Source organism: Vigna unguiculata, chromosome 1, assembly GCF_004118075.2.
Source record: "Vigna unguiculata cultivar IT97K-499-35 chromosome 1, ASM411807v1, whole genome shotgun sequence".
Taxonomy (NCBI): Eukaryota; Viridiplantae; Streptophyta; class Magnoliopsida; order Fabales; family Fabaceae; genus Vigna; species Vigna unguiculata.
This window is the reverse complement of record NC_040279.1, coordinates 13931178-13955168: the sequence shown is the minus strand read 5'-3', so window position 1 is coordinate 13955168 and position 23991 is coordinate 13931178.

Genomic DNA, 23991 nt, shown 5'->3' with positions numbered 1-23991 from the left:
ATGAAATTAACATATTTTAATAAAAAATATTTACAAGATAATGTAACAAAAAATTTTATAATTAAAAATTACTTTTTAAACCTTATTTTAGAACAATTTTTAAATTATCGTTATTATTTGATCGTTTTCATAATTATGCTAAAAAATAAATTGTACGTAATTGTAATCTTGATATCTCCCAAAAACCATTACATAATAGACATTAATAAAAAATAGAGAAATTTTGCTCTTCCTATCCTCTCTCTCTCCCTCATGGTTGATTGGAGGGAGAGGGATAAGATAAATTCAAGTGGATTAGAGTGTGAAGCTTGTGGTGTTCACTTTAAGGTGATTACAGGTGAAAGTGAGTGGATTTAGAGTAACGTTTGTTGAAGTTTGTGAATTATTTGATCCAAGTGATAGATTAAAAATTATATTTAAATCATAAATAAGAAGATTACAAAATTGTACTTTATTTTAAAAATAATTAAAAATAATCATTATATAAGTTTGATTTATCGTAAAAAAAATATGAAAATGTATAAATGAAAGTAACATATTTTAGTAAAAAAATACTTAAAAGATAATGTAATAAAAAAATTTATAATTAAAAATTACTTTTTAAACCTTATTTTATAACAATTTTCAAATTTTCGTTATTAATTATTTTTGTAAAAATAATTTAAAAAGTCCTATTTTTACATCATTTTCATAATTAAGCTGAGAAATAAATTGCGGACATAATTGTAATCTTGATATCACACTCATACCAAGACATAACATAAATGATTTAAAAACAGAAGAATATCCCTCTTCCTTCCCCTCGTTCTCCGTCAAGGTTGATTAGATGGAGAGGGAGAGGATGACATCAAGTGGATTATAGTGTGATGTTTGTATTGTTCCCTTTAAGTAGATTAGAGATGAAAGTGGGTGGATTAAGAGTAAAGTTTGTTAAAGTTTGTGAGTGATTTGATGGATGTGATAGATTAAAAATTATATTTCAATCAAAGAAAAACAAGATTACAAAATTGTTCTTTATTTTTAGAATAATTAAAAATTATCATTATATAAGTTTGATTTATCGTAGAAAAATATGAAAATGTATAAATGAAAGTATCATATTTTAATTAAATTATTTTAAAGATAATGTAAGAAAAAATTTTATAATTAAAAATTACTTTTTAAACCTTATTTTATAACAATTTTCAAATTTTCGTTATTTTTACATCGTTTTCATAATTATCCTACAAAATAAATTGCGGACATAATTGTAATTAAGATATCATCCTCAAACCATTACATAACAGACATGGTTGAAAAATAGAGGAATTTGTCTCTTCCTTCCCCTCTCTCTCCCTCGTCGTTGATTGGAGGGAGAAAGATAGAATGAATTCAACTGGATTAGAGTGTGAAGCTTATCTTGTTCACTTTAAGGGGATTAAAGGTGAAAGTGAGTGGATTTAGAGTAAAGTTTGTTGATGTTTGTGAGTGATTGGATAGATGTGATAGATTAAAAATTATATTTAAATAAAAAAAAACAAGATTACCAAATTATAGTTTATTTTAAAAATAATTAAAAATTATCATTATATAAGTTTGATTTATTGTAGAAAAAAATATGAAAATGTATAACTGAAAGTAACACATTTTAATAAAAAAATACTTAAAAGATAATGTACTAAAAAATTCATAATTAAAAATTACTTTTTAAACCTTATTTTATAACAATTTTAGAATTTTCGTTATTAATTATTTTTGTAAAACTAATTTAAAAAGTCATATTTTTACATCATTTTTATAATTAAGCTAAGAAATAAATTTTGGACATAATTGTAATCTTGATATCATCCTCAAAACAAGACATAACATAGATGATTTAAAAACAGAAGAATATCCCTCTTCCTTCCCCTCTTTCTCCCTCAAGGTTGATTGGATGGAGAGGGAGAGGATGTCATCAAGTGGATTAGAGTATGAAGTTTGTGTTGTTCGCTTTAAGTGGATTAAAGGTGAAAGTAGGTGGATTAAGAGTAAAGTTTGTTAAAGTTTATGAGTGATTTGATGGAAGTGATAGATTAAAAATTATATTTAAATCAAAGAAAAACAAGATTACCAAATTGTACTTTATTTTAAAAATAATTAAAAATTATCATTATATAAGTTTGATTTATTGTAGATAAAATATGAAAATATATAAATGAAAGTAACATATTTTAATTAAATTATTTAAAAGATAATGTGAGAAAAAAATTTATGGTTAAAAATTACTTTTTAACCTTATTTTATAACAATTTTCAAATTTTTGTTATTTATACATTGTTTTCATAATTATGCTAAAAAATAAATTGCGGACATAATTGTAATCTTGATATTACCTCATACCATTGTATAACAGACATGATTGAAAAATAGATGAATTTCGTCTTCCTTCCCCTCTCTCACTCATCGTTGATTGGAGGTAGAGGGATATGATGAATTCAAGTGGATAAGAGTGTGAAACTTATCTTGTTCACTTTAAGGGGATTAATGGTGAAAGTGAGTGAATTTAGAGTAAAGTTTGATGAAGTTTGTGAGTGATTTGATGGATGTGATATATTAAAAAATATATTTAAATCATAAAAGACCAAGATTACCAAAATGTACTTTATTTTAAAAATAATTAAAAATTATCATTATATAAATTTGATTTATCGTAGAAAAAATATGAAAATGTATCAATGAAAGTAAAATATTTTAATAGAAAAATATTTAAAAGATACTGTAATAAAAAATTTTATAATTAAAAATTACAATTTAAATCTTATTTTATAAAAATTTTCAAATTTTCGTTATTAATTATTTTTGTAAAAAAAATTTGAAAAGTCATATTTTTACATCATTTTCATTATTAAGTTGAAAAATAAATTGCGGACATAATTATAGCCTTGATGTCACACTCAAACCAAGACATAGTAAAGATGATTTAAAATTAGAACAATTTCCCTCTTCCTTCCCCTTTCTCCCTCAAGGTTGATCAGATGGAAAGGGAGAGGATGACATCAAGTGTGAAGTTTGTGTTATTCACATTAAGTGGATTAAAGGTGAAAGTCAGTGGATTTAGAATAAAGTTTGTTGATGTTTGTGAGTGATTTGATGGATGTGATAAATTAAAAATTATATTTAAATCATAAAAAAACAAGATTACCAAATTGTACTTTATTTTAAAAATAATTAAAAATTATCACTATATAAGTTTGATTTATCGTTGAAAAAATATGAAAATGTATAATTGAAAGTAACATATTTTATTAAAAAATATTTAAAAGATAAATTAATAAAAAAATTTAGAATTAAAAATTACTTTTTAAATCTTATTTTATTACAATTTTCAAATTTTCGTTATTAATTATTATTTTAAAAATAATTTGAAAAGTCATATTTTTACAATATTTTGATAATTAAGCTGAAACATAAATTGCGAACATAATTGTAATCTTGATATCACCCTCAAACCAAGACATAACAGAGATGATTTAAAGATAGAAGAATTTCCCTGTTCCTTTCCCTCTCTCTCCCTCAAGGTTGATCGGATGGAGAGGGAAAGGATGACATCAAGTGGATTACATTGTGAAGTTTGTGTTGTTCACTTTAAGTGGATTCAAGGTGAAAGTGGGTGGATTATGTGTAAAGTTTGTGAGTGATTTGATGGATGTGATAGATTAAAAATTATATTTAAATAAAAGAAAAACAAGATTACCAAATTGTACTTTATTTTAAAAATAATTAAAAATTATCATTATATAAGTTTGATTTATCGTAGAAAAAATATGAAAATGTATAAATGAAAGTAACATATTTTAATTAAAATATTTAAAAGATAATGTGAGAAAAAAATTTATAGTTAAAAATTACTTTTTAACCTTATTTTATAACAATTTTTAAATTTTCGTTATTTTTACATTGTTTTAATAATTATGCTAAAAAATAAATTGCGGAGATAATTGTAATTTTGATATCACCCTCAAACTCTTGCATAACATACATGATTGAAAAATATAGGAATTACCCACTTCCTTCCCCTCTCACCCTCATTGTTGATTAGAGGGGGAGAGATACAATGAATTCAAGTGGATTAGAGTGTGAAACTTATCTTGTTCACTTTAAGTGGATTAAAAGTGAAAACGGGTGGATTTAGAGTAAAGTTTTTTGAAATTTATGAGTGATTTGATGAATGTGATAGATTAAAAATTATATTTAAATCATAAAAAAACAAGATTACCAAATTGTACTTTATTTTAAAAACAATTAAAAATTATCATTATATAACTTTCATTTATCGTAGAAAAAAATATGAAAATGTATAAATGAAAGTAACATATTTTATTAAAAAAACTAATTAAAAGATAATGTAATAAAAAATTTATAATTAAAAATTATTTTTTAAACCTTATTTTATAACAATTTTCAAATTCTTGTTATTAATTATTTTTGTAAAAATAATTTGAAAAGTCATATTTTTACATCATTTTCATTATTAAGTTGAAAAATAAATTGCAGACATAATTATATCCTTGATGTCACACTCAAACCAAGACATACTAGAGATGATTTAAAATTAGAACAATTTCATCTTCCTTCCCCTCTCTCTCCCTCAAGGTTGATTGGATAAAGAGGGAGAGGATGAGATCAAGTGGATTACAGTGTGTGAAGTTTGTGTTGTTCACTTTAAGTGGATTAAAGGTGAAAGTGGAGGGATTTAGAGTAAAGTTTGTTGAAGTTTGTGATTGATTTGATGTATGTGATAGATTAAAAGTTATATTTAAATGATAAAAAAACAAGATTATCATATTGTACTTTATTTTAAAAAGAATTAAAAATTATCATTATATAAGTTTTATTTATCATAGAAAAAATGTGAAAATATATAAATGAAAGTAACATATTTTAATAAATAAATATTTAAAAGATAATGTAATAAAAAATTGGGTTAAATATGTTTTTGGTCCCTTAAGTTTCAGCGAAATTTGGAATTAGTCCATCATCAAAACTTTTGACCAATTTAGTCCTTCATCTTTCAAAATGCGTGAATTTAGTCCTTTTAACCAAATTTTGTTAAGTTTATCTGACGTTTCGAGAGCGCATTTCATGATAGTATTTAAGTTAACATTGAAGCAAAAATGTGTCAAACAGTATAAATAATTTAAATACTATCATGAAATGCGCTTGAAATGTCAGATAAACTTAACAAAATTTGGTTAAAAGGACTAAATTCACGCATTTTGAAAGATGAAGGACTAAATTGGTCAAAAGTATTGATGAGGGACTAAACCCAAATTTCGCTCAAACTTCAGGGACCAAAAACATATTTAACCCTAAAAAATTTTATAATTAAAAATTACTTTTTAAACCTTATTTTATAACAATTTTCAAATTTTCGTTATTAATTATTTTTGTAAAAATAATTTGAAAAGTCATATTTTTACATCATTTTCACAATTAAGCTAAAAAATAAATTGCGGACATAATTGTAATCTTGATATCGCCCTCAAAGCAAGACATAACAGAGATGTTTTAAAAATAAAAGAATTTCACTCTTCCTTCTCCTTTCTCGCCCTCAACATTGATCGGATGGAGAGGGGGAGGATGACATCAAGTGGATTACCGTGTGAAGTTTGTGTTGTTCACTTTAAGTGGATTAAAGGTCAAAGTGGGTGAATTAAGAATAAAGTTTGTTAAAGTTTGTGAGTGATTTGATGGATGTGATAGATTAAAAATTATATTTAAATCAAAGAAAAACAAGATTACCACATTGTACTTTATTTTAAAAATAATTAAAAATTATCATTCTATAGGTTTGATTTATCATAGAAAAAAATATGAAAATGTATAAATGAAAGTAACATATTTTAATAAAAAAATATTTAAAAGATAAAGTAATAAAAAATTTATAATTCTATAACAATTATCAAGTTTTCGTTAATTTTAGATCGTTTTCATAATTATTCTAAAAAATAAATTGCGTGCATAATTCTAATCTTGATATCTCCCACAAACATTTACATAACAGACATTATTGAAAAATAGAGGAATTTCGCTCTTCCTACGCTCTCTCCCTCATCGTTGATTGGAGGGAGAGGGATAAGATGAATTCAGGTGGATTAGAGTGTGAAGCTTGTGTTGTTCACTTTAAGGTGATTGAGGGTGAAAGTGAGTGGATTTAGAGTAAAGTTTGTTGAAGTTTGTGAGTGATTTGATGGAAGTGATAGATTAAAAATTATATTTAAATCAAAGAAAACAAGATTACCAAATTGTACTTTATTTTAAAAATAATTAAAAATTATTATTGTATAGGTTTGATTTATCGTAGAAAAATATGAAAGTGTATAAATGAAATTAACATATTTTAAGAAAAAAAATATTTAAAAGATAATGTAACAAAAAATTTTATAATTGAAAATTACTTTTTAAACCTTATTTTAGAACAATTTTTAAATTTTCGTTAGTTTTAGATTGTTTTCATAATTATGCTAAAAATAAATTGCTACATAATTGTAATCTTGATATCTCCCACAAACCATTACATAACAGACATTATTGAAAAATAGAGGAATTTCGCTCTTCCTACCCTCTCTCTCCCTCATTCTTGATTGGAGGGAGAGGGATAAGATGAATTCAAGTGGATTAGAGTGTGAATCTTGTCTTGTTCACTTTAAGGGGATTAAAGATGAAAGTGAGTGGATTTAGAGCAAAGTTTCTTGAAGTTTCTAAGTGGTTTGATGGATGTGATAGATTAAAAACTATATTTAAATCATAAAAAACAAGATTACCAAATTGTACTTTATTTTAAAAATAATTAAAAATTATCATTGTATAGGTTTGATTTATCGTAGAAAAATATGAAAATGTATAAATGAAATTAACATATTTTATTTAAAAAACTAATTAAAAGATAATGTAATAAAAAATTTATAATTAAATTTTTTTTTTAAACCTTATTTTATAACAATTTTCAAATTTTTGTTAGTTTTAGATCGTTTTCATAATTATGCTAAAAAATAAATTGCATACATAATTGTAATCTTGATATCTCCCACAAACCATTACATAACAGACATTATTGAAAAATAGAAGAATATCGCTCTTCCTACCCTCTCTCTCCCTCATTGTAGATTTGAGGGAGAGGGATAAGATGAATTCAAGTGGATTAGAGTGTGAATCTTGTCTTGTTCACTTGAAGGAGATTAAAGGTGAAATTGAGTGGATTTAGAGCAAAGTTTCTTGAAGTTTGTGAGTGATTTGATGGATGTGATAGATTAAAAATTATATTTAAATCATAAAAAACAAGATTACCAAATTGTACTTTATTTTAAAAATAATTAAAAATTATCACTATATAAGTTTGATTTATCGTAGAAATTGTATAAATGAAAGTAACATATTTTAATAAAAAATATTTAAAAGATAATGTAATAAAAAAAATTATAATTAAAAATTACTTTTTAAACCTTATTCTATAACAATTTTCAATTTTTCGTGATTAATTATTTTTGTAAAAATGATTTGAAAAGTCATATTTTTACATGATTTTCATAACATTGCAAAAATAATAGCGTTGTTGTTGTTGCAACGTGAGCTAGTCTCCCTCCTTTTTAGGATGGTGCATGTTGTTGCAACGAGATATCCTCCACATGTTGATCCTACATCCACATTTTATGGGATATTTATTTTCAACACTAGGCTTCAGTTACAGAGTATGGATTTTTAAATCCCTTCATCACAGAACCTTTCTCATCTCTCCTTTTCTTATTTCTTCCTTCTCTCTTCTCTTATATCTTGGGTTACTTATCTTGCTAGTTTCTGCTATCCTGATATATCCGAGATGTTCCTGTTGTATCCTGGGGGTTTGCGCATATACTGTGGATAAATCCTTAAGGGCAGTGTTTTTACACGCCTCAGGAAATCCTTTTATTTATGCTTTTATCTATTTTATGCATATTTACTAACAATCTTAAGGATTTATTTTATAGCTGAACATAACCTTTGAATTTTTGGATGTACACAGTTATGATTGGTGTTACAAAAGTGAAGTTCCCGTAGGTGTTCCTTTGGGCATTAATTTTGCCTATTGCAAAACAGAAAGTGGAGTGAAAGAGAAAGAGTGAGTGACTGCGGCGGGACCCGTTCAACAATTAAAAGAGAGGAAAAGAGGTTTCAACTTTCCAAAATCATCACTATGAACGACGACGAAATAGAGTCTGAGGGAGAGAACAGGAGAACACATACACTACAAAACAGAGAAGGGGAAGCGAAACGTGAGTCTTCTTTCTTCAGAGAGGGGCGATAAAAAAAAACCCTAATACCACTGCCTCACGAACGCACGACAGCAGACTCTCATTGCAGTATCAGTCACGCCAGTAACGAGTCCAAAGCGTTGACTCGTTATCCTCATCTCCTCGCAAATCCGACGAGGCCGTAGTTGCCGAAAAGGTCGTCGCCTTCGACCGCAAATTTGGCATCCCTGCCATGCTCAGTCGCATCAAGCCCTTCGACAACTCCACCATCTCCATGGTATCTTCCCCGCTCCGCGTGACAACCACAGGAAGGCGTTTTTCTTCCTTAGCAACGAGGGTTTCCCTTGGCATATCCAACAAGGGTCTCTTCTCTCAGCAGTTTGCTTGCGTGACTGCAGGACATGAGGCGGCAACATGGAGACTGACCCAAGACGGTTCATGTACGTGCTGAAGACAATGTCAACGGTTACTGCATGAAGTTCGTCAGATGAAGAATAAACTGCCCCTAACGTGCCTATGAAAAAGGAGAAGTTAAAGAAAAAAAAAGATTTTAATGCATGAAGATAGGCATATGCTGGTGGGTGCCGGTGGTTCCTTTGTTTAATAAATTTAATTGTTTGAAATGGTGGTGGGTCATGGGTGTGCATTCTACGACATATATTCAAAACTGGAAGTCATTATTATGGTGCAAGATTGGTCCCACAATGTCTTTAAGAACAAATTGGGCTTTTGGAATGGACACGGCACCAGTAATCTTTTCGTGAGAGGATGAAGCACCATAAGGTATTTATCTTTTTATCAATCTTGGAATATTTAAGACCGTGGGGTTAGATAATTTTACTTAATTATTTAAAATAAAATGTGTGAATGAATTTAACCCATTTTCAAAGGAAAATAAAATAATTATTTGGGATATGGCTTTTTCACATTGATACATGCAATTTGATAGTTTCTAGAATAAGTTGTTTTAGAATTTTATTCTAAAATATAAGTTGTTTCTAGATGAAGCCATGTGATTTTTTGTAAGATAGAATCATAAGGAAGGGTGATAGTATTATTATCTCAAAAGTGTTCTTGAGAAACTTCTTAGGAAGTTTAGAAATTAGAAATGAGTATATATCCCTTATGATACTAATTAAAAAGAAAAAGAAAAATAGAGGAGAATTATTTTCTCAACCTCAGTATGCCCAGATAATTGGGAGTTCACTACCTGTGATGGTCCTTTTTAGACCAGGTGTTGTTTATGTAGTAAGGAGACTGAGAAGATACACTTAATATTCTAATTATGAATATTGAGACTTATGAGATGTTTAAGAGATTCAATGGAATATGTCATTGAATATAGTGGATTTCCCCATTGTACTAGAAGGGTACAATGATGCTAACTGAATCTATCATTCAGACGAGACAAAATCCATTAGTGGTAATAAATTCAAACTTAGGGTAGTGTGATTCCTTGGAGATCAGTCAGGCAAATGATATTGCTAGAAATATGAGTATGTTGTTCTTGAAAAGGGGTGATAGTGAAGCTGAGTAGTTGACGAACTTCTTAGCTAACATTCCACTAGGAATGAAAATACATTGTGATTGCCAATCGGCAGTTGCTACTAAAGAGTGGAACAATTTCCATTGATTGTGTGAAGTCAGAATGAAATTTTGCGAATCCTCTAACAAAATCCTAGGATGAAATATGATTATAGAAACATCGAGGGGAATGAGACTTAAGCCACTTGAAACAAACAAGTGATGGTAACCCAACCTTTGTGATTGGAGATCCCATGAATAAGGTTCATATGGGTAAGAACAAGTCACTTGTTAGTTCTGATAGCACTAATTTGATTCTAAAATCAATTATGTCTATTCCTATGGTGTGTGTGTGTAAAAGTGCTAGAGACTGCATTATTGAGAGGATAAACTTTGTAATTAAAATTCTTTGAGGTGTAAGAATTTTAAACAAAGTTTTAATGATTTTCATATCCCTTATGGGTGGTGTATGAGTTGCAATATACACTTGATGAAATCACCTATATGAGTGTCGAGTGGGGCCGCTTATATGAGATATTGGCATGATCTCTAGAGCACTCATGAATACCAGGCATGTAAGACTTGAGAAAAATTAAATAGTTATTTAAATAATTATTTAATTATGGCGGGTAATGGATATATTTAAAGCAATTAATGTGTGGAACTATGACGTGGAAAAGTGTTAGCTCATGTGGTTGAGAGTACTTTGATTGTGTGAGAGGACTTGGGTTTGAGTCCTATATGTGCCATTTGAATGTTATTTAATTTATGCATTTTTGTTTAATTATATATTGAATGTGTGGTCTGATGATAAATTCCTAAAATTGTAGGAGTTATCACGAAAGATGAATTGGTTGAATGATTGTGAAATTGACTTGGTGAGTGATGGGTTGTAGGTTCAAACCTTGTTGAGAACTAATTAATTTTCTTTTTGCCAAAATTTCATTAGTATGAATATGAAAGGGTTTAGGAACCCTAGCAGCCAATCGATAGGTAATTCAAAGGGCTGGGAACATCATGTTAGGGGACTTAATTAACCATTAAACCTTCATTATATTTAATTTTCATTTTGGTGGTAAAAAGGGTAATTAGAGAGGTAGTGATTCAAGAAAAGATAGAGAATTAGCAAGAGGAGAGGTATTAGGACTGAAGTGTGAACGTTGGGTAGAGAACGGTTCGTTTGGGCGTACTGCAGAGAGGAGTTGGAAGGGAAAAATAGTGTGATGGGTGCAAACAAGTGAGGAGGAGGTTTTGCTTCGAGGCACACTCACCAATTCGGGTTTGAGAGCGGGAGATCCAGGTAAGGGGAGTTGCTCTGTGTGTTTTCTTTTAGTTATATCAATTACACTATGTTGCATGATCGAAATTGCATGTTATCTGTCAGTTTGCGCACTGTTCAATCCCTACCGCTAGGCGGCACATCAGTGATGAAGCCTTGTTCTTGTTTTGGTTTGAACCGCCTGGCGATGAATTCCTGCCAGGCGGCGCGACACCATTCGCGGTCTTTGTTGATGTTTGTTGCTATTCGTGCAAGTGCGTTTGTGTTTTCTGTGGTTGATGTGAGTGGGTTCTATTGGGTACCTTTCTGGACCGAAATGGATTACCAAATTGAGGAATGGTAAGGGTTGAGGGATGATAATATGTGAATTGATTTGGGTTGCACATGAGGGTGAATATAGAGCCACTTTTATGAATCAAATTGAGAGTAAAAAGTTAGTATGTAATGCAGGTATGGTTGCATCTTGGTGACTGAAATTGGTAGGGATGGAAATTGGAAAATGGACTGAGTACGTGAATGAAGAATCCTGTGATTCTGCAGAACACTGGTGTACCGCCTGGCGGCGCACTACTTGCCGCTAGGCAACGATGGGTGTAGGTACGTCTTTTGCGTGCTTAAAAGAGGGAGAAAAGGGTGGAAGTGAGTAGAACTGGGATGAGTCATGTTTTTAGACAAATATTGATAAAGCTGTAAGAGATAAATAACCTGTAGTATAGAATTACGGAAATTGGATTAAGTATGAAGGCATGAGCATGATATGGTAAGATTGTAAGAAGTGTAATTTGAAATAGTAAGAACAAGAATTTTAGTGACAAGTCTCAGATTTGAATGAACACACTTGTTGGGGTCGCAGCTGGAATAAGAGATAGTTGGATTAAAATTTGAGGTAATACCTATGATATGTGTAGAATGAATTATGAATTAACTGAGTAGGAAGTGTGGTACTGTGATAAAGCAATTTGAGTAGAGAATATGCTATGGGAAAATATACTATGTGGCTTTTATTAGGAAATAGGAGAGCTTACGGTATAATGTTGGAAGAAATTGGTGCATTGTAGGTGTGATAAGGAGTTTGGAATGGGAGTTATAGGTACTGTAATCAGTCAAGAGGTTAGCTAGGAAATCTAGAATGAGAGTGTGGTTAACCAAGATTGTTTTGCTACCTTGGAGAGATTAGGGAAGTGTGGGATAATTTGAAAGAGAGATGAAAACATGCCTGGTATGGTACTGTCACAGTGCCTGGCGGCTGGACTGGGTGCGCCAGGCGGTCGAAGACCCAGAAAGGGGGTCTGCAGAGGTTGGCACCTGGCGGTGAGGTGAGATCCGCCAGGCGGACACGAGGCAACGAGCTTTCTGTTCGAGGACATAGCGCCTGGCGGTGGGAAGTAAACCGCCAGGCGGCCTGAACCTGTTTCGCCAGGCGGTGCTGGGTGATGCGCCAGGCGCTTGCGTAGCAGGTTATGAGTTGCGTGTGTTGCTTTTAACTGACAATGACACTATGCTTGGATCGAGAGATGTTGTGCCATGAGTGGGTAGGCTCAAGATGGTGGTTAACATGTGATGATATGAGCAGGGAGGTTCATATCCAGTTACTCTCACGTGGGGATACGAGCGAGGTAGGTTCGTATGTTCCGTGCTCACGGTTAAGAGATGCCACGTGCGGAGAGGTACGGGGCTGGTGGATCACATGTGTTGGACTATAGGCGGGCAGATCCGTAGAGCAGGACTACGAGCGAGGAGGTTCGTAGAGGCAGGACCACGAGCAGGCAGGTTCGTGTGAGCATCATATTCCCGAGTCCAAGGCTAACTTGTTGTGTGATCTGAAGGCTACAAAGCCTTGGGGTTAAGGTCTTGGCCAAGAACTATGTAGAATGAATAAGATGGGTGTATGATTTATTTTGCATATTGATGAGTGCGTATTTTTGCCCTCATTTAATCACGCAGCATGGCAGCCACCACACACAGCCTTCACGAACACACTACAGTCACGGCTGCAGCAACAAGGGAGGAAAGAGGAAGAAACCCTAATTTGGGAGAGAGAAGGAGCTGCCACGTGTCATCCTTTCAATAGACATTGAAATGGTCAAAGCTAGTCAAACTGGTCAAATCTGGTCAAATAGTCAAATATTGGTCAAATGAGAGGGGTTTATTTGCAAATATTGATATTTTTGGATGTCTCTGCAAAATTGGACTACAGGATTGAAAATGGGTTATTTAGAAAATTAATACAAATATTATTTGGTGATAATTTATTAGATATCTTTAAATAATTTATTTATTTAATTATATCATAAATTATTAACCAACTATATTTGTCAAATAGTTTATATCTCTCCAAATATCATTGAATATTTATCTTTATCTTTATTTTAAAAGATATTTGAGAGGTTTTAGCAACAGAAAAACCCAGTCCAAGTACTATATAAAGAGACCAAGAGAGGAGCAGAAGAGAATAAGCTCGGGACTTCGGAGTTTTGGAACCCTCAGGGGTGCCTAATTTCGTTTCCTTTCTCTCTCTTTTCTCTCTCTCCATTCTTCTATTTTTATTTTGTATTCCATGGATTGCGAAACTTCTTGGGTTGATTCCATTGTAATTTCATTATGGATTCTGAGGTTAGAATGAATTAATTTCTTTGTTCTTTTTATTATTATTGAGGTTTTAATTCATCTATGTCTTTTATCTTTGAATCATGTAAAAATGAATGATTTTAAATCTATATGCATGTTGATCATATGAGTTCAAGGGTTTTTAAATTTAATTGAGACTTTACTTTGATTTTATTTAGAAACTTTCATGTGATTAAATGAGTTTTTACCAATAATTGAGACTTTACTTTGGTTAAAGCTATTTACTCTGTACTTTGGTTGAATTTACTGTGGATAATCTAAAAGTTCTCACTCTTAATTGAGATTGTACTTTGGTTAAAAGTGAGAACGCCAACAAATTAATTGAGACTTTACATTGATTAATTTGTAAATCTACAACAATAATTAATTGAGTAATAATCTTTAGATAACTGATGATGAATCTATTTTGAAAAAGCAATGGAATCAATCTATTTTCTTTACTATTGTTTTAATTTCTTTGTATCTTTTAAATTTTATTTCTTTCTTTGTTTATATTAATCCCCTATATATTTTATTTTATTTGACTAACTCATTTGTATAATTTTATAAGAACTAATTTGTTAAAACTCAATTCCGTGTTCGTTGGGAGACGACTTAGGGTTACTTTACCCTTTCTATTTTCTTGACTACTATCTTAGCAATACTGAAGTTGCTATAGTTTAGTAGTATTAATTTGATCGCGTCAACAACAACGTTATCAAATTTGGCGCCGTGGGGAACACGGTTAGAATTTTTATCATTTTAGTTCTTATTTTAATTTTTATTCTTTTGATTTACTTTTTTATTTTTATTTTAATTTTTATTTTATTTGTTTATCACTAACATTTTCTTTTCTCAATTTTTGTTCTAACATTTTTTTTTATTTTCTTTAGTTATTTTATTTTATTTTATTTAGTTATTTTTTTAAGCATAGTTTTTGTTTGAGGAATTTTGTTGGGAAATTTGTAAAACTAGTTGGGAAAAACTTTGGCTAAGGAAAGATGAGGTACTTAAGTTGTCCATTGAGATGAACCTCTCTTTCCTAGAAGTCTACTCAACAAACTTTCAACTTATTTCTTTTCAGAAAACCTCTTTCAAAAATGCAAAATAATTTTTCATACGAAAGTAATCAACATTGTAGTTTTCAAATGGATTACAATTGTTATCCACAGCAACCATGTGATTTTCAGCAACAAATTGTCACACCTACTTCTGCACCTGATATAAGTGGGTTAACTTTACGACAATTTAATGATCTATATCCTAGATCATCTTTTTTGGGATATGAGCAACAACCATATTCTGAGTGTCCACCTCAACAACCATATGTTCCAAATAGTTTTCAGCAACAATATATACCACCACAGCAAGTTGAAGCAACCAATGGACCATCCTACAGGGAAGTTATGATATTAATGGGTGAAGTTATAGAGAAATTAGAGTCCATGGATGAAAGGTTGCAAATTGATCAAAGATGTAGAAATATTGAGCAAGAGTGGTACGAAAATAAACAAATATTGTCTGATATGTTGAGGGATGCAAGTAAGAACAACTTCATAGAATTACTTGTAACTGTTAATACCACCCCTCAACCCCATCAGAGATTTCCTGAAAATCCAGATTTTAACGAACTTCGTCATGAAATCAAAGATGTGCTTCTGAAGTTGGCCATCAGTGTAACATCCCTAAAGAATATTACGAATATTTAATAAATAATTCCAAATTCAAATAAAGTTCGCATTTAATAAAACTATTTCCCAAAAACACGAGAAATTTAAAACTTTAATAAATATAATCATAACACCAGGAGTCCATAATTCATAAAGACTGAATTAAAAGTCAAAGACTCCTAAAGGGGATTACATAATTTTCTCAAGCTAAAATAATGTAAACAACTATATACATATACAAAATATCCCCCTGCTAGCCCTCGCTCCGAGCCTAAGTGTCTCCTGGCCCACTTGTCACATCATCTGCTCCCGGATAACAAGTCATCCGATCATCGCCACACACACAGAAAGGGGGAGTTATGCACAATATATAAACAAAACATGAATATAAATATATTTCCCAACCCAAAACAACATAATTAAATTTATAATTTCCAAAATCACCCAAACCATGACCTCATAGTCCTTCATGAGTCATATGCATGAACTAGGTCTTGGGACTTCTTTGTGCTGCCACGAAACTAACTCATTCGTGGTCCAACCCTATGAGCCTATCCCGCTCATAGTCTTGCCCTACAGACTCCTCACCTGTAGTATAAACATCCAAGTCTCATAACTTGGACCCTGGCACGCACGCAATCACCATACTATGGACTCCTCGCCCAATAGTAGCCGACGGGAACATCACAATTCCTTGCCCATCGTGCACCCGACACATGCAATCACCATACTAAGGACTCCTCGCCCATTAGTAGCCGACGGGAACTTAACCAGTTCCATGCCTATCATGTGTCCAACCACCGAGCACATCCCAGACTCCTATTGGACTTAGTTCTTCAAGCCCAAACACCACACACATGCATATACAACTCTACCTTGGTATAAACATCCAAAACACCCTCATCCAAAACATAAAAACACAATAATTCACATAAACTCGCTTAAGCTAGCGACCTCTCGCCAAAGCTAAGCCCTCTGCTTCGCTTAGACCAGTTCCCCTCGCCTGGGTGAGCTTAAAACAACCACAATCTCATGTTATCTCGCTTAGGCAAGATTCCCTCACCTAGGCGAGCTGCACCATCGCTCAAAGTAACACCCACCCCTCGCCTAAATGAGGAACCACTTAACAAGTCATTTCACATCGCGACCTCGCTCAGGCGAATATCTCTCGCCTGAGCGAGACGGAGTCGCTCAAAACACCAATACTTCTCGCCTGGGCGAGATATCGCGCTCAAAAGTGCCAAAGTTTCCTCGTAACCTCGCTTAGGCGAGCTGGCCCTTGCCTGAGCGAGACTAAGTCGCTCAACACCAAACCAAGATCGCCTGGGCGAGCAGCGCGACCCAAACCAGACGTGAGGTTCTGCAACTCTCGCCTAGACGAGAAAGACTCGCTTGGGCGATACTTGCAGAGTTCCCTCACTGTGACACACACGGTTTACCCAAAACAGTTCCAAAAACAACCCATAATTATACCACAATACATCCAATCGCTACCAATGCAATTTTAATGGCAAACAGCATCCAATCCCAAATACAATCAGAAATAACCAAGATTATCAAAACCCTTATCCCACAACCTATCACACATACATAATCATGCTTCCAACCCCAAATAACCCCAATTCACAATCATATTGCATAAGGTACGAATTTTACCAATCAAATAGAAATCAATTGAGACACTAATGACTCAAAATCATAGCACTTAGCAGTTTATTTGTATTCTCAAAATACAGCTCCCCTAACCTGAATTCTTGATTGAATTTGCGAAGAGACTAGGGATTCCTTGGTGTACCAAATTCGTTGCTTCCACCTCTCTCTCTCACTCAGTCCTTGCACTCTCAATTCAGTCTCTCACTCTTAAGTTTCGCTGTCCTCACTATAGGCAAAATGACCAAGTGCAGAAACCCTATTTTCACTTCAATTTTGCCTTTTATAATTGCCTCAAGGTGGGTTAATGCAAAAAAACGAGTTTTTCTTAAGTGTAGGCTTAATGGCTATTCTAGCCCCTTAGTTAGATGATTTTTCAGCACCCAATGGTTACCCTTCTGCTAGGTTTTCTTTGTCCCTTCACATTCATATCACAACTAATAGTTTAGCAAATATTAAGCTTATTCTTTGCCCACCAAGGTTTGAACCCATGACCTTCAACTCATAAGGCCAAAGCACAACCACTATGCCAATTCACATTCTGTGATATACACACTCAGCATAAGTTTACATTTCAAATTCCACACTCTTACATATTATTAAAATCAATCATAAAATAACGACACATAATTAGCATACATAGGACTCGAACCCAAGTCCTCTCATACAATCAAAGTACTCTCAACCACTTGAGCTAGTACTTTTCCACGTCACACTAAACAACAATTAATGTCATAAATACGCCTTCCTCCCGCATTTATTAATTAATTCATTATTTAATTAATTAATTTTCTCGGGTCTTACAATTAGAGCTGAACAAATGTCTGAAGATTTGAGTCAGTTAATGAATGATGCAGTGAGAAAAGTTACTTTGGAAGATATGATGAAAATGATGACTGAAATGATGAAGATGAATCAGACAGATCAGAAAGAGATGAATGAATGTCGCCACACAAAGCTTGCAGAGTCAGTCTGAAAAACCAATAGCGGAATCACATCATATTGATATATCTACTGATGGATATAATGATGCTCATAGTAATATGTCTACTGATGGACATATCAATTTTGCTAAAGATCTGATGAAGAAATTAAAGATTCTCACACAAACATATCTACTGATGGATATGTTGATGATGCTCTATGTGAATATAAAGTTGTACCCGTTGATGAGGATATGAGTACAAATGATCATTTTCAAGAGCAAAGTTGTGAGAACAATACAATGGAGGAACCAAGTGCAGTTGAAGAGCCAACAGTATTCGAAGATGCAGCTGAAGCATCTACTATTGCAACTGACTTGGTTAATGATGAAGCAGCAGAGTCAACAACACCAGGTGAAAATTTTTGCTCAGAAGATGAGATTATGAGGATTACTGATGATCCTGTTAACAATCTTAATGCACTCATCATACCCACACACTTGATAACGCTGTCGTTGACGCGATCAAATTAATACTACTAAACTATTGCAACTGACTTGGTTAATGATGAAGCAGCAGAGTTAACAACAACAGGTGAAAATTTTTGCTCAGAAGATGACATTATGAGGATTACTGATGATCCGCTTAACCATTCCAATGCACCTGATGATGCTCAAGTTGAGTTAAAGCCACACACTCCACACATCAAGTTTGTTGATGTGAATGATGCAAATAAGTTTTCAGTGGTTATCTTTGTTGACATGGCTGCAGAAAAAGAAGAAAGGTTGCTACGACAGGTAAAAAGCTTAGATTCAAATTCTTTTGAAATCATTGTTGATAGAAAAGTTAATTTGCATGCATGTTTGTTTTTTGTTTTTGTTTTTAATTTTAAAAATATTAAAAAAATTTCAAAAATATGTTTTTGTTTTCTTTAATAAAATTGTACAAGATGACTTGTACTTTATAAAATTAAAGAAAATAAATTTTGACATATGGCCAGATTGAGCCAATAGCCACAAGATTTTTCGTTTCCTCCCCAAAATAAGTCCATCAAGAACATTATTTTTGAAATAAGTGTAGGGGAGACAAATTGTAGGTAGGATTTTTTCTTTTTTTTTGTTTTTCAATTTTTTGTTTTTGTTTTCCTTTAAAAAGAAAAAAAATTGTGATTTCTTTTTCAGAAAATTGTGAAAGTATTAACTTTTTACTAAGTGAAACTTTTAAACAATATGTCTCATAAGAAATCCACCAAAAATATTTCCTTGCTTTCAATAAAACATATTGACATTGGATTTTTAGGATTTGATTCAGTAATTGGGATGATCATAATTCTTGAAAAATAAAAGTCATGTTGATATGAGTGGATTGTTTCTATGATTTGCTAAATGAGTTGATTTGAGAATTTCTTGATTAAATCTTTTGTGAAAGAATTTGACCTTGTGAGTCTTGAGCTTTAATGTAAAGGATGGACCGCCATGTGCCATTCCTATATTTTTCTTGAGTGACTTGGTCATGTTTGTTTATACTCAAATGTTTAGCTTGACTATTTTGTTTTGCATCTTAGGTGAATATGCATGATTTGATATCCCCTTTGAGCTTTTAAACCTCTTTTTTCTTGTTTTAAGCCTATTGCATAACCTTGAAAAGAAAAAGACCATATTCTACCTTATGAAGAAAGAGGAGCTAGTGGGTTGTGTCAGGAATGGTTGAGGAATAAAGTGTGTGGGTGAGTACCTCACCCACAAATTAATAAAAATGACAAAAGGAAAAATTGTTGATGAAAAAGTGTTAAAATAATTGCTTTCTAAAAAAGAAAGAGAGAGCAACAAAGCAATAAACGGAAAAGAGTTGTTTTTGAAATTATGCTCCATTATTCTTCCTACATTACTATTTCAAAAACCCAAGAGTCCTATAATTTTTCCTACCTTTGCCTTGGCCCCGTTATAACCTGTGAAGAGTCCTCATGATTTTTGATTGCATATTTTCTGAAAGTTTGTGAATATTAGAGTCTTGTTAAGTATTATGAGAGTTTACTTACATGAGTATTTTGAGTGAAAACACAAGCCAAAACACTTGAGAGAATTTTGGTGAGAAAATACACATTTAACTTGAGTGTTTGCTTTCATAATTGATGTCTTGTGAATTCAAAAGATTAACTCATGTGTGAAAAATAGAACCTTTCCATTTGTATATACATGATAATTTGATCTCTAGAGTATTGATTTGTCTCCAGTGATGTTCATTCCTTTGATCCAGTGTTGATGTGAAATAAAATACCTCAGATTAAGTTTTGAAATTGTTTGATTTTGCCCAGGAGTGCAAAAGGATAAGTGTGTGGGTATGATGAGTGCGTATTTTTGCCCTCATTTAATGTTTAATTCTGGGTATTTAATTGAATTTGTGTGCTTAAAGAGTGATTTAATTGATAATTTTGATAATTAGGCTGTTTGAGCTTGTGTGATAAAAATGTCTTAAAAAGTGATTTTTAGTTGCATAAATTATTTTTGGATATTTTAACGTTTGTTGATGCAGCTGAAGTTAAGATTAAGCTCATTCAAGGTGGGAAAATAAATTGATTAAAGTTGCAAACCACCTTTAAATAAGGCTGAAATTAGCAAGTTCTGGAAAAATCATTTATGCACCCACTAAATTACATATGCACTCCCCTATTTCCAAATGAATCTCATAAAAAACCTTTTCTACACCCCTAATATTTGTATTTACACACTTTCTACCATTTAAACTCCACTCACTCAGATCATGCCATGTGGCAATCCCCAAATTTTAAGTCTGTCCAATTAAAACAAACCACATGGCTCTAATCCTTGCAAACACATATGCACCAATTAGACACTGCCACGTCATCATCTTCTTCATCTCCCACAAAGCAGAAACCCTAGCTTCACATTCCAGCACGGCAGCCACCATGGATCTCGCCGGCAGCCTTGCACCTTGCAGCTGCCACCACCATCCTCCGTGCCTGAAACTCGCCGGAGAAGGCAAACAAACACTGCCATGTCGCGAAGCTTCATGCCTGCAGCAGCTCCATCGCATGTTCACGCATTTACACCGTAGCCTCGCCAGAAAAACGCCGTCAGCCATGTCACGGACCACTACCATGAGTCCCTGCAGAAAAGAACCGCGAGCCAAATCAGAGCTGCGCAACGCCTCGCGCCACCGTGACCATCACAGATCTGCAACCGAAACATCTTCTTTGCACCACGCCTCTCCACCATCTTCATCCCTGCCGGAAAACGCAAAACCAGCAATCACCAGATGCAGCAGAATGCAGCAACCATGGCAGCACCTGCACCGCAGACCTACAACGAAAACGCATAACCAAACCAGAACCTGCATGAGCAGTGTCGCACACCACCACTGCAGCACTTCGCCGAAAAACACGAACCAGTCACGGCCGCCACAGTTCCGTCATCAGCTCACGAACCTCCATGCCACCAGCATTCTTTGCAACACTTCACGCATCCACGATCAACAACTTTGCATCACCAACCTCGCGAATCTACGACCACCGCGCCTCCACACATCCTACAGCAGCACCCATCTACAACCATTCGTGCAGCCTTCGCCGGAGAAGAGGAAGAATCACTCACATGGCAGCCACTACGCACAGTGACGCGTTCCGTCATTCACGAACACACTACAGTCACGGCTGAAGCAACAAGGCAGGAAGGAGGAAGAAACCCTTATTTGGGAGAGAGAAGGAGCTGCCACGTGTCATCCTTTTAATGGACACTGAAATGGTCAAAGCTAGTCAAACTGGTCAAATCTGGTCAAATAGTCAAATACTGGTCAAATGAGAGGGGTTTATTTGCAAATATTGATATTTTTGGATGTCTCTGCAAAATTGGACTACAGGATTGAAAATGGGTTATTTAGAAAATTAATACAAATATTATTTGGTGATAATTTATCAGATATCTTTAAATAATTTATTTATTTAATTATATCATAAATTATTAACCAACTATATTTGTCAAATAGTTTATATCTCTCCAAATATCTTTGAATATTTATCTTTATCTTTATTTTAAAAGATATTTGAGAGGTTTTAGCAACAAAAAAACCCAGTCCAAGTCATATATAAAGAGACCAAGAGAGAAGTAGAAGAGAATAAGCTCGGGACTTCGAAGTTTTGGAACCCTCAGGGGTGCCTAATTTCGTTTCCTTTCTCTCTCTTTTCTCTCTCTCCATTCTTCGATTTTTATTTTGTATTCCATGGATTGCTAAACTTCTTGGGTTGATTCCATTTAATTTCATTATGGATTCTGAGGTTAGAATGAATTAATTTCTTTGTTCTTTTTATTATTGTTGAGGTTTTAATTCATCTATGTCTTTTATCCTTGAATCACGTAAAAATGAATGATTTTAAATCTATATGCATGTTGATCATATTAGTTCAAGGGCTTTTAAATTTAATTGAGACTTTACTTTGATTTTATTTAGAAACTTTCATGTGATTAAATGAGTTTTTACTAATAATTGAGACTTTACTTTGGTTAAAGGTATTTACTCTAACAAAAATTAATCGAGACTTTACTTTGATTAATTAAGCTTTTTATTTGGTGAGAAGATAAAAGAATAGACATGATTAGGCATAGTAAAATTTGATTGAGACTGTACTTTGGTTGAATTTACTGTGGATAATCTAAAAGTTCTCCCTTTTAATTGAGACTGTACTTTGGTTAAAAGTGAGAACGCCAACAAATTAATTGAGACTTTACATTGATTAATTTTTAAATCTACGACAATAATTAATTGAGCAATAATCTTTAGATAACCGATGATGAATCTATTTTGAAAAAGCAATGGAATCAATCTATTTTCTTTACTATTGTTTTAATTTCTTTTTATCTTTTAAAATTTATTTCTATCTTTGTTTATATTAATCCCCTATATATTTTATTTTATTTGACTAACTCATTTGTATAGTTTTATAACAACTACTTTGTTAAAAATCAATTTCGTGTTCGTTGGGAGACGACTTAGGGTTACTTTACCCTTTCTATTTTCTTGACTACTATCTTAGCAATACTGAAGTTGTTATAGTTTAGAAGTATTAATTTGATCGCGTCAACGACGGCGTTATCACATATTGTATACTTGTTATTTTATTTTTCTCAGCTCACCCTTTCTGTTTGTGTATGGCGATGATCGTGTGATTCGTTACACGGGAGCATATGTTGAAACAGGTGGAGTTGAGGATGTCTAGCCGACCGAGTTAGGGCTAGCTTTGGGATTAGAGCTAAGGTTTTTCTCTCATGTATTTACTATATTTTATTATGAACATGAATTTTGGAAACTTGTTACACTTTAATGTTTATGTTATGAGTTTTAATGCGTGCTTTTCATAAATTTAAATTTTCCCACGTTGGGAGTATTATTAATGTGACTTTTGATTTAATTTATTTCTTTTATTTATTTATTTTAAGTAATATTCCTTAAGGATGTTACATTTGGTATCAGAGCAAACGTTTTGATTTTTTTGGGAAAACTAGGGAGTGAGCCGACGTTTATTGTGTGAAATTGGATGATGTGTATTGACTGTTAAAACTTTATAGGGTGTGTTTTAATCTTTAGCTGTTTGATTTTAACAGCTGAAAAATGTGGCATGCACAGGCAATGGCAAATAGGAGGCATAGGAATACCGCTGGGGCTGATGAGATTGCTAACGCAATCCACGGGATGGTGGATGCGATGCAGTCCGTAGCAGCACCTCTAAGGGCCATGATTCCACCTGTGAGACCTGTGACCATGGAGGACTTCATGCGTCATAAGCCGGTGAAATTCACTGGGAAAGCCACCCCAGATGAGGCTCACGCATGGCTCCGAGAATGCGAGAAGATATTCAGAGTGATAGAGTGCATGGAGGCCCAGAAGCTTAATTTCGCCACATTCCTGTTGGTGACCGAGGCTGAATATATATGGATGGGCATGCAGCAACAGATGCAGAACAGAGAGGAAGAGGTGACTTGGGTCAGCTTCAAGACGAGGTTCCTGGAGAAATACTTCCCTGACAGCGCTAAACATGAGCGCTTGGCCGAGTTTCTCAACCTGTAGCAGGGGAATCTGTC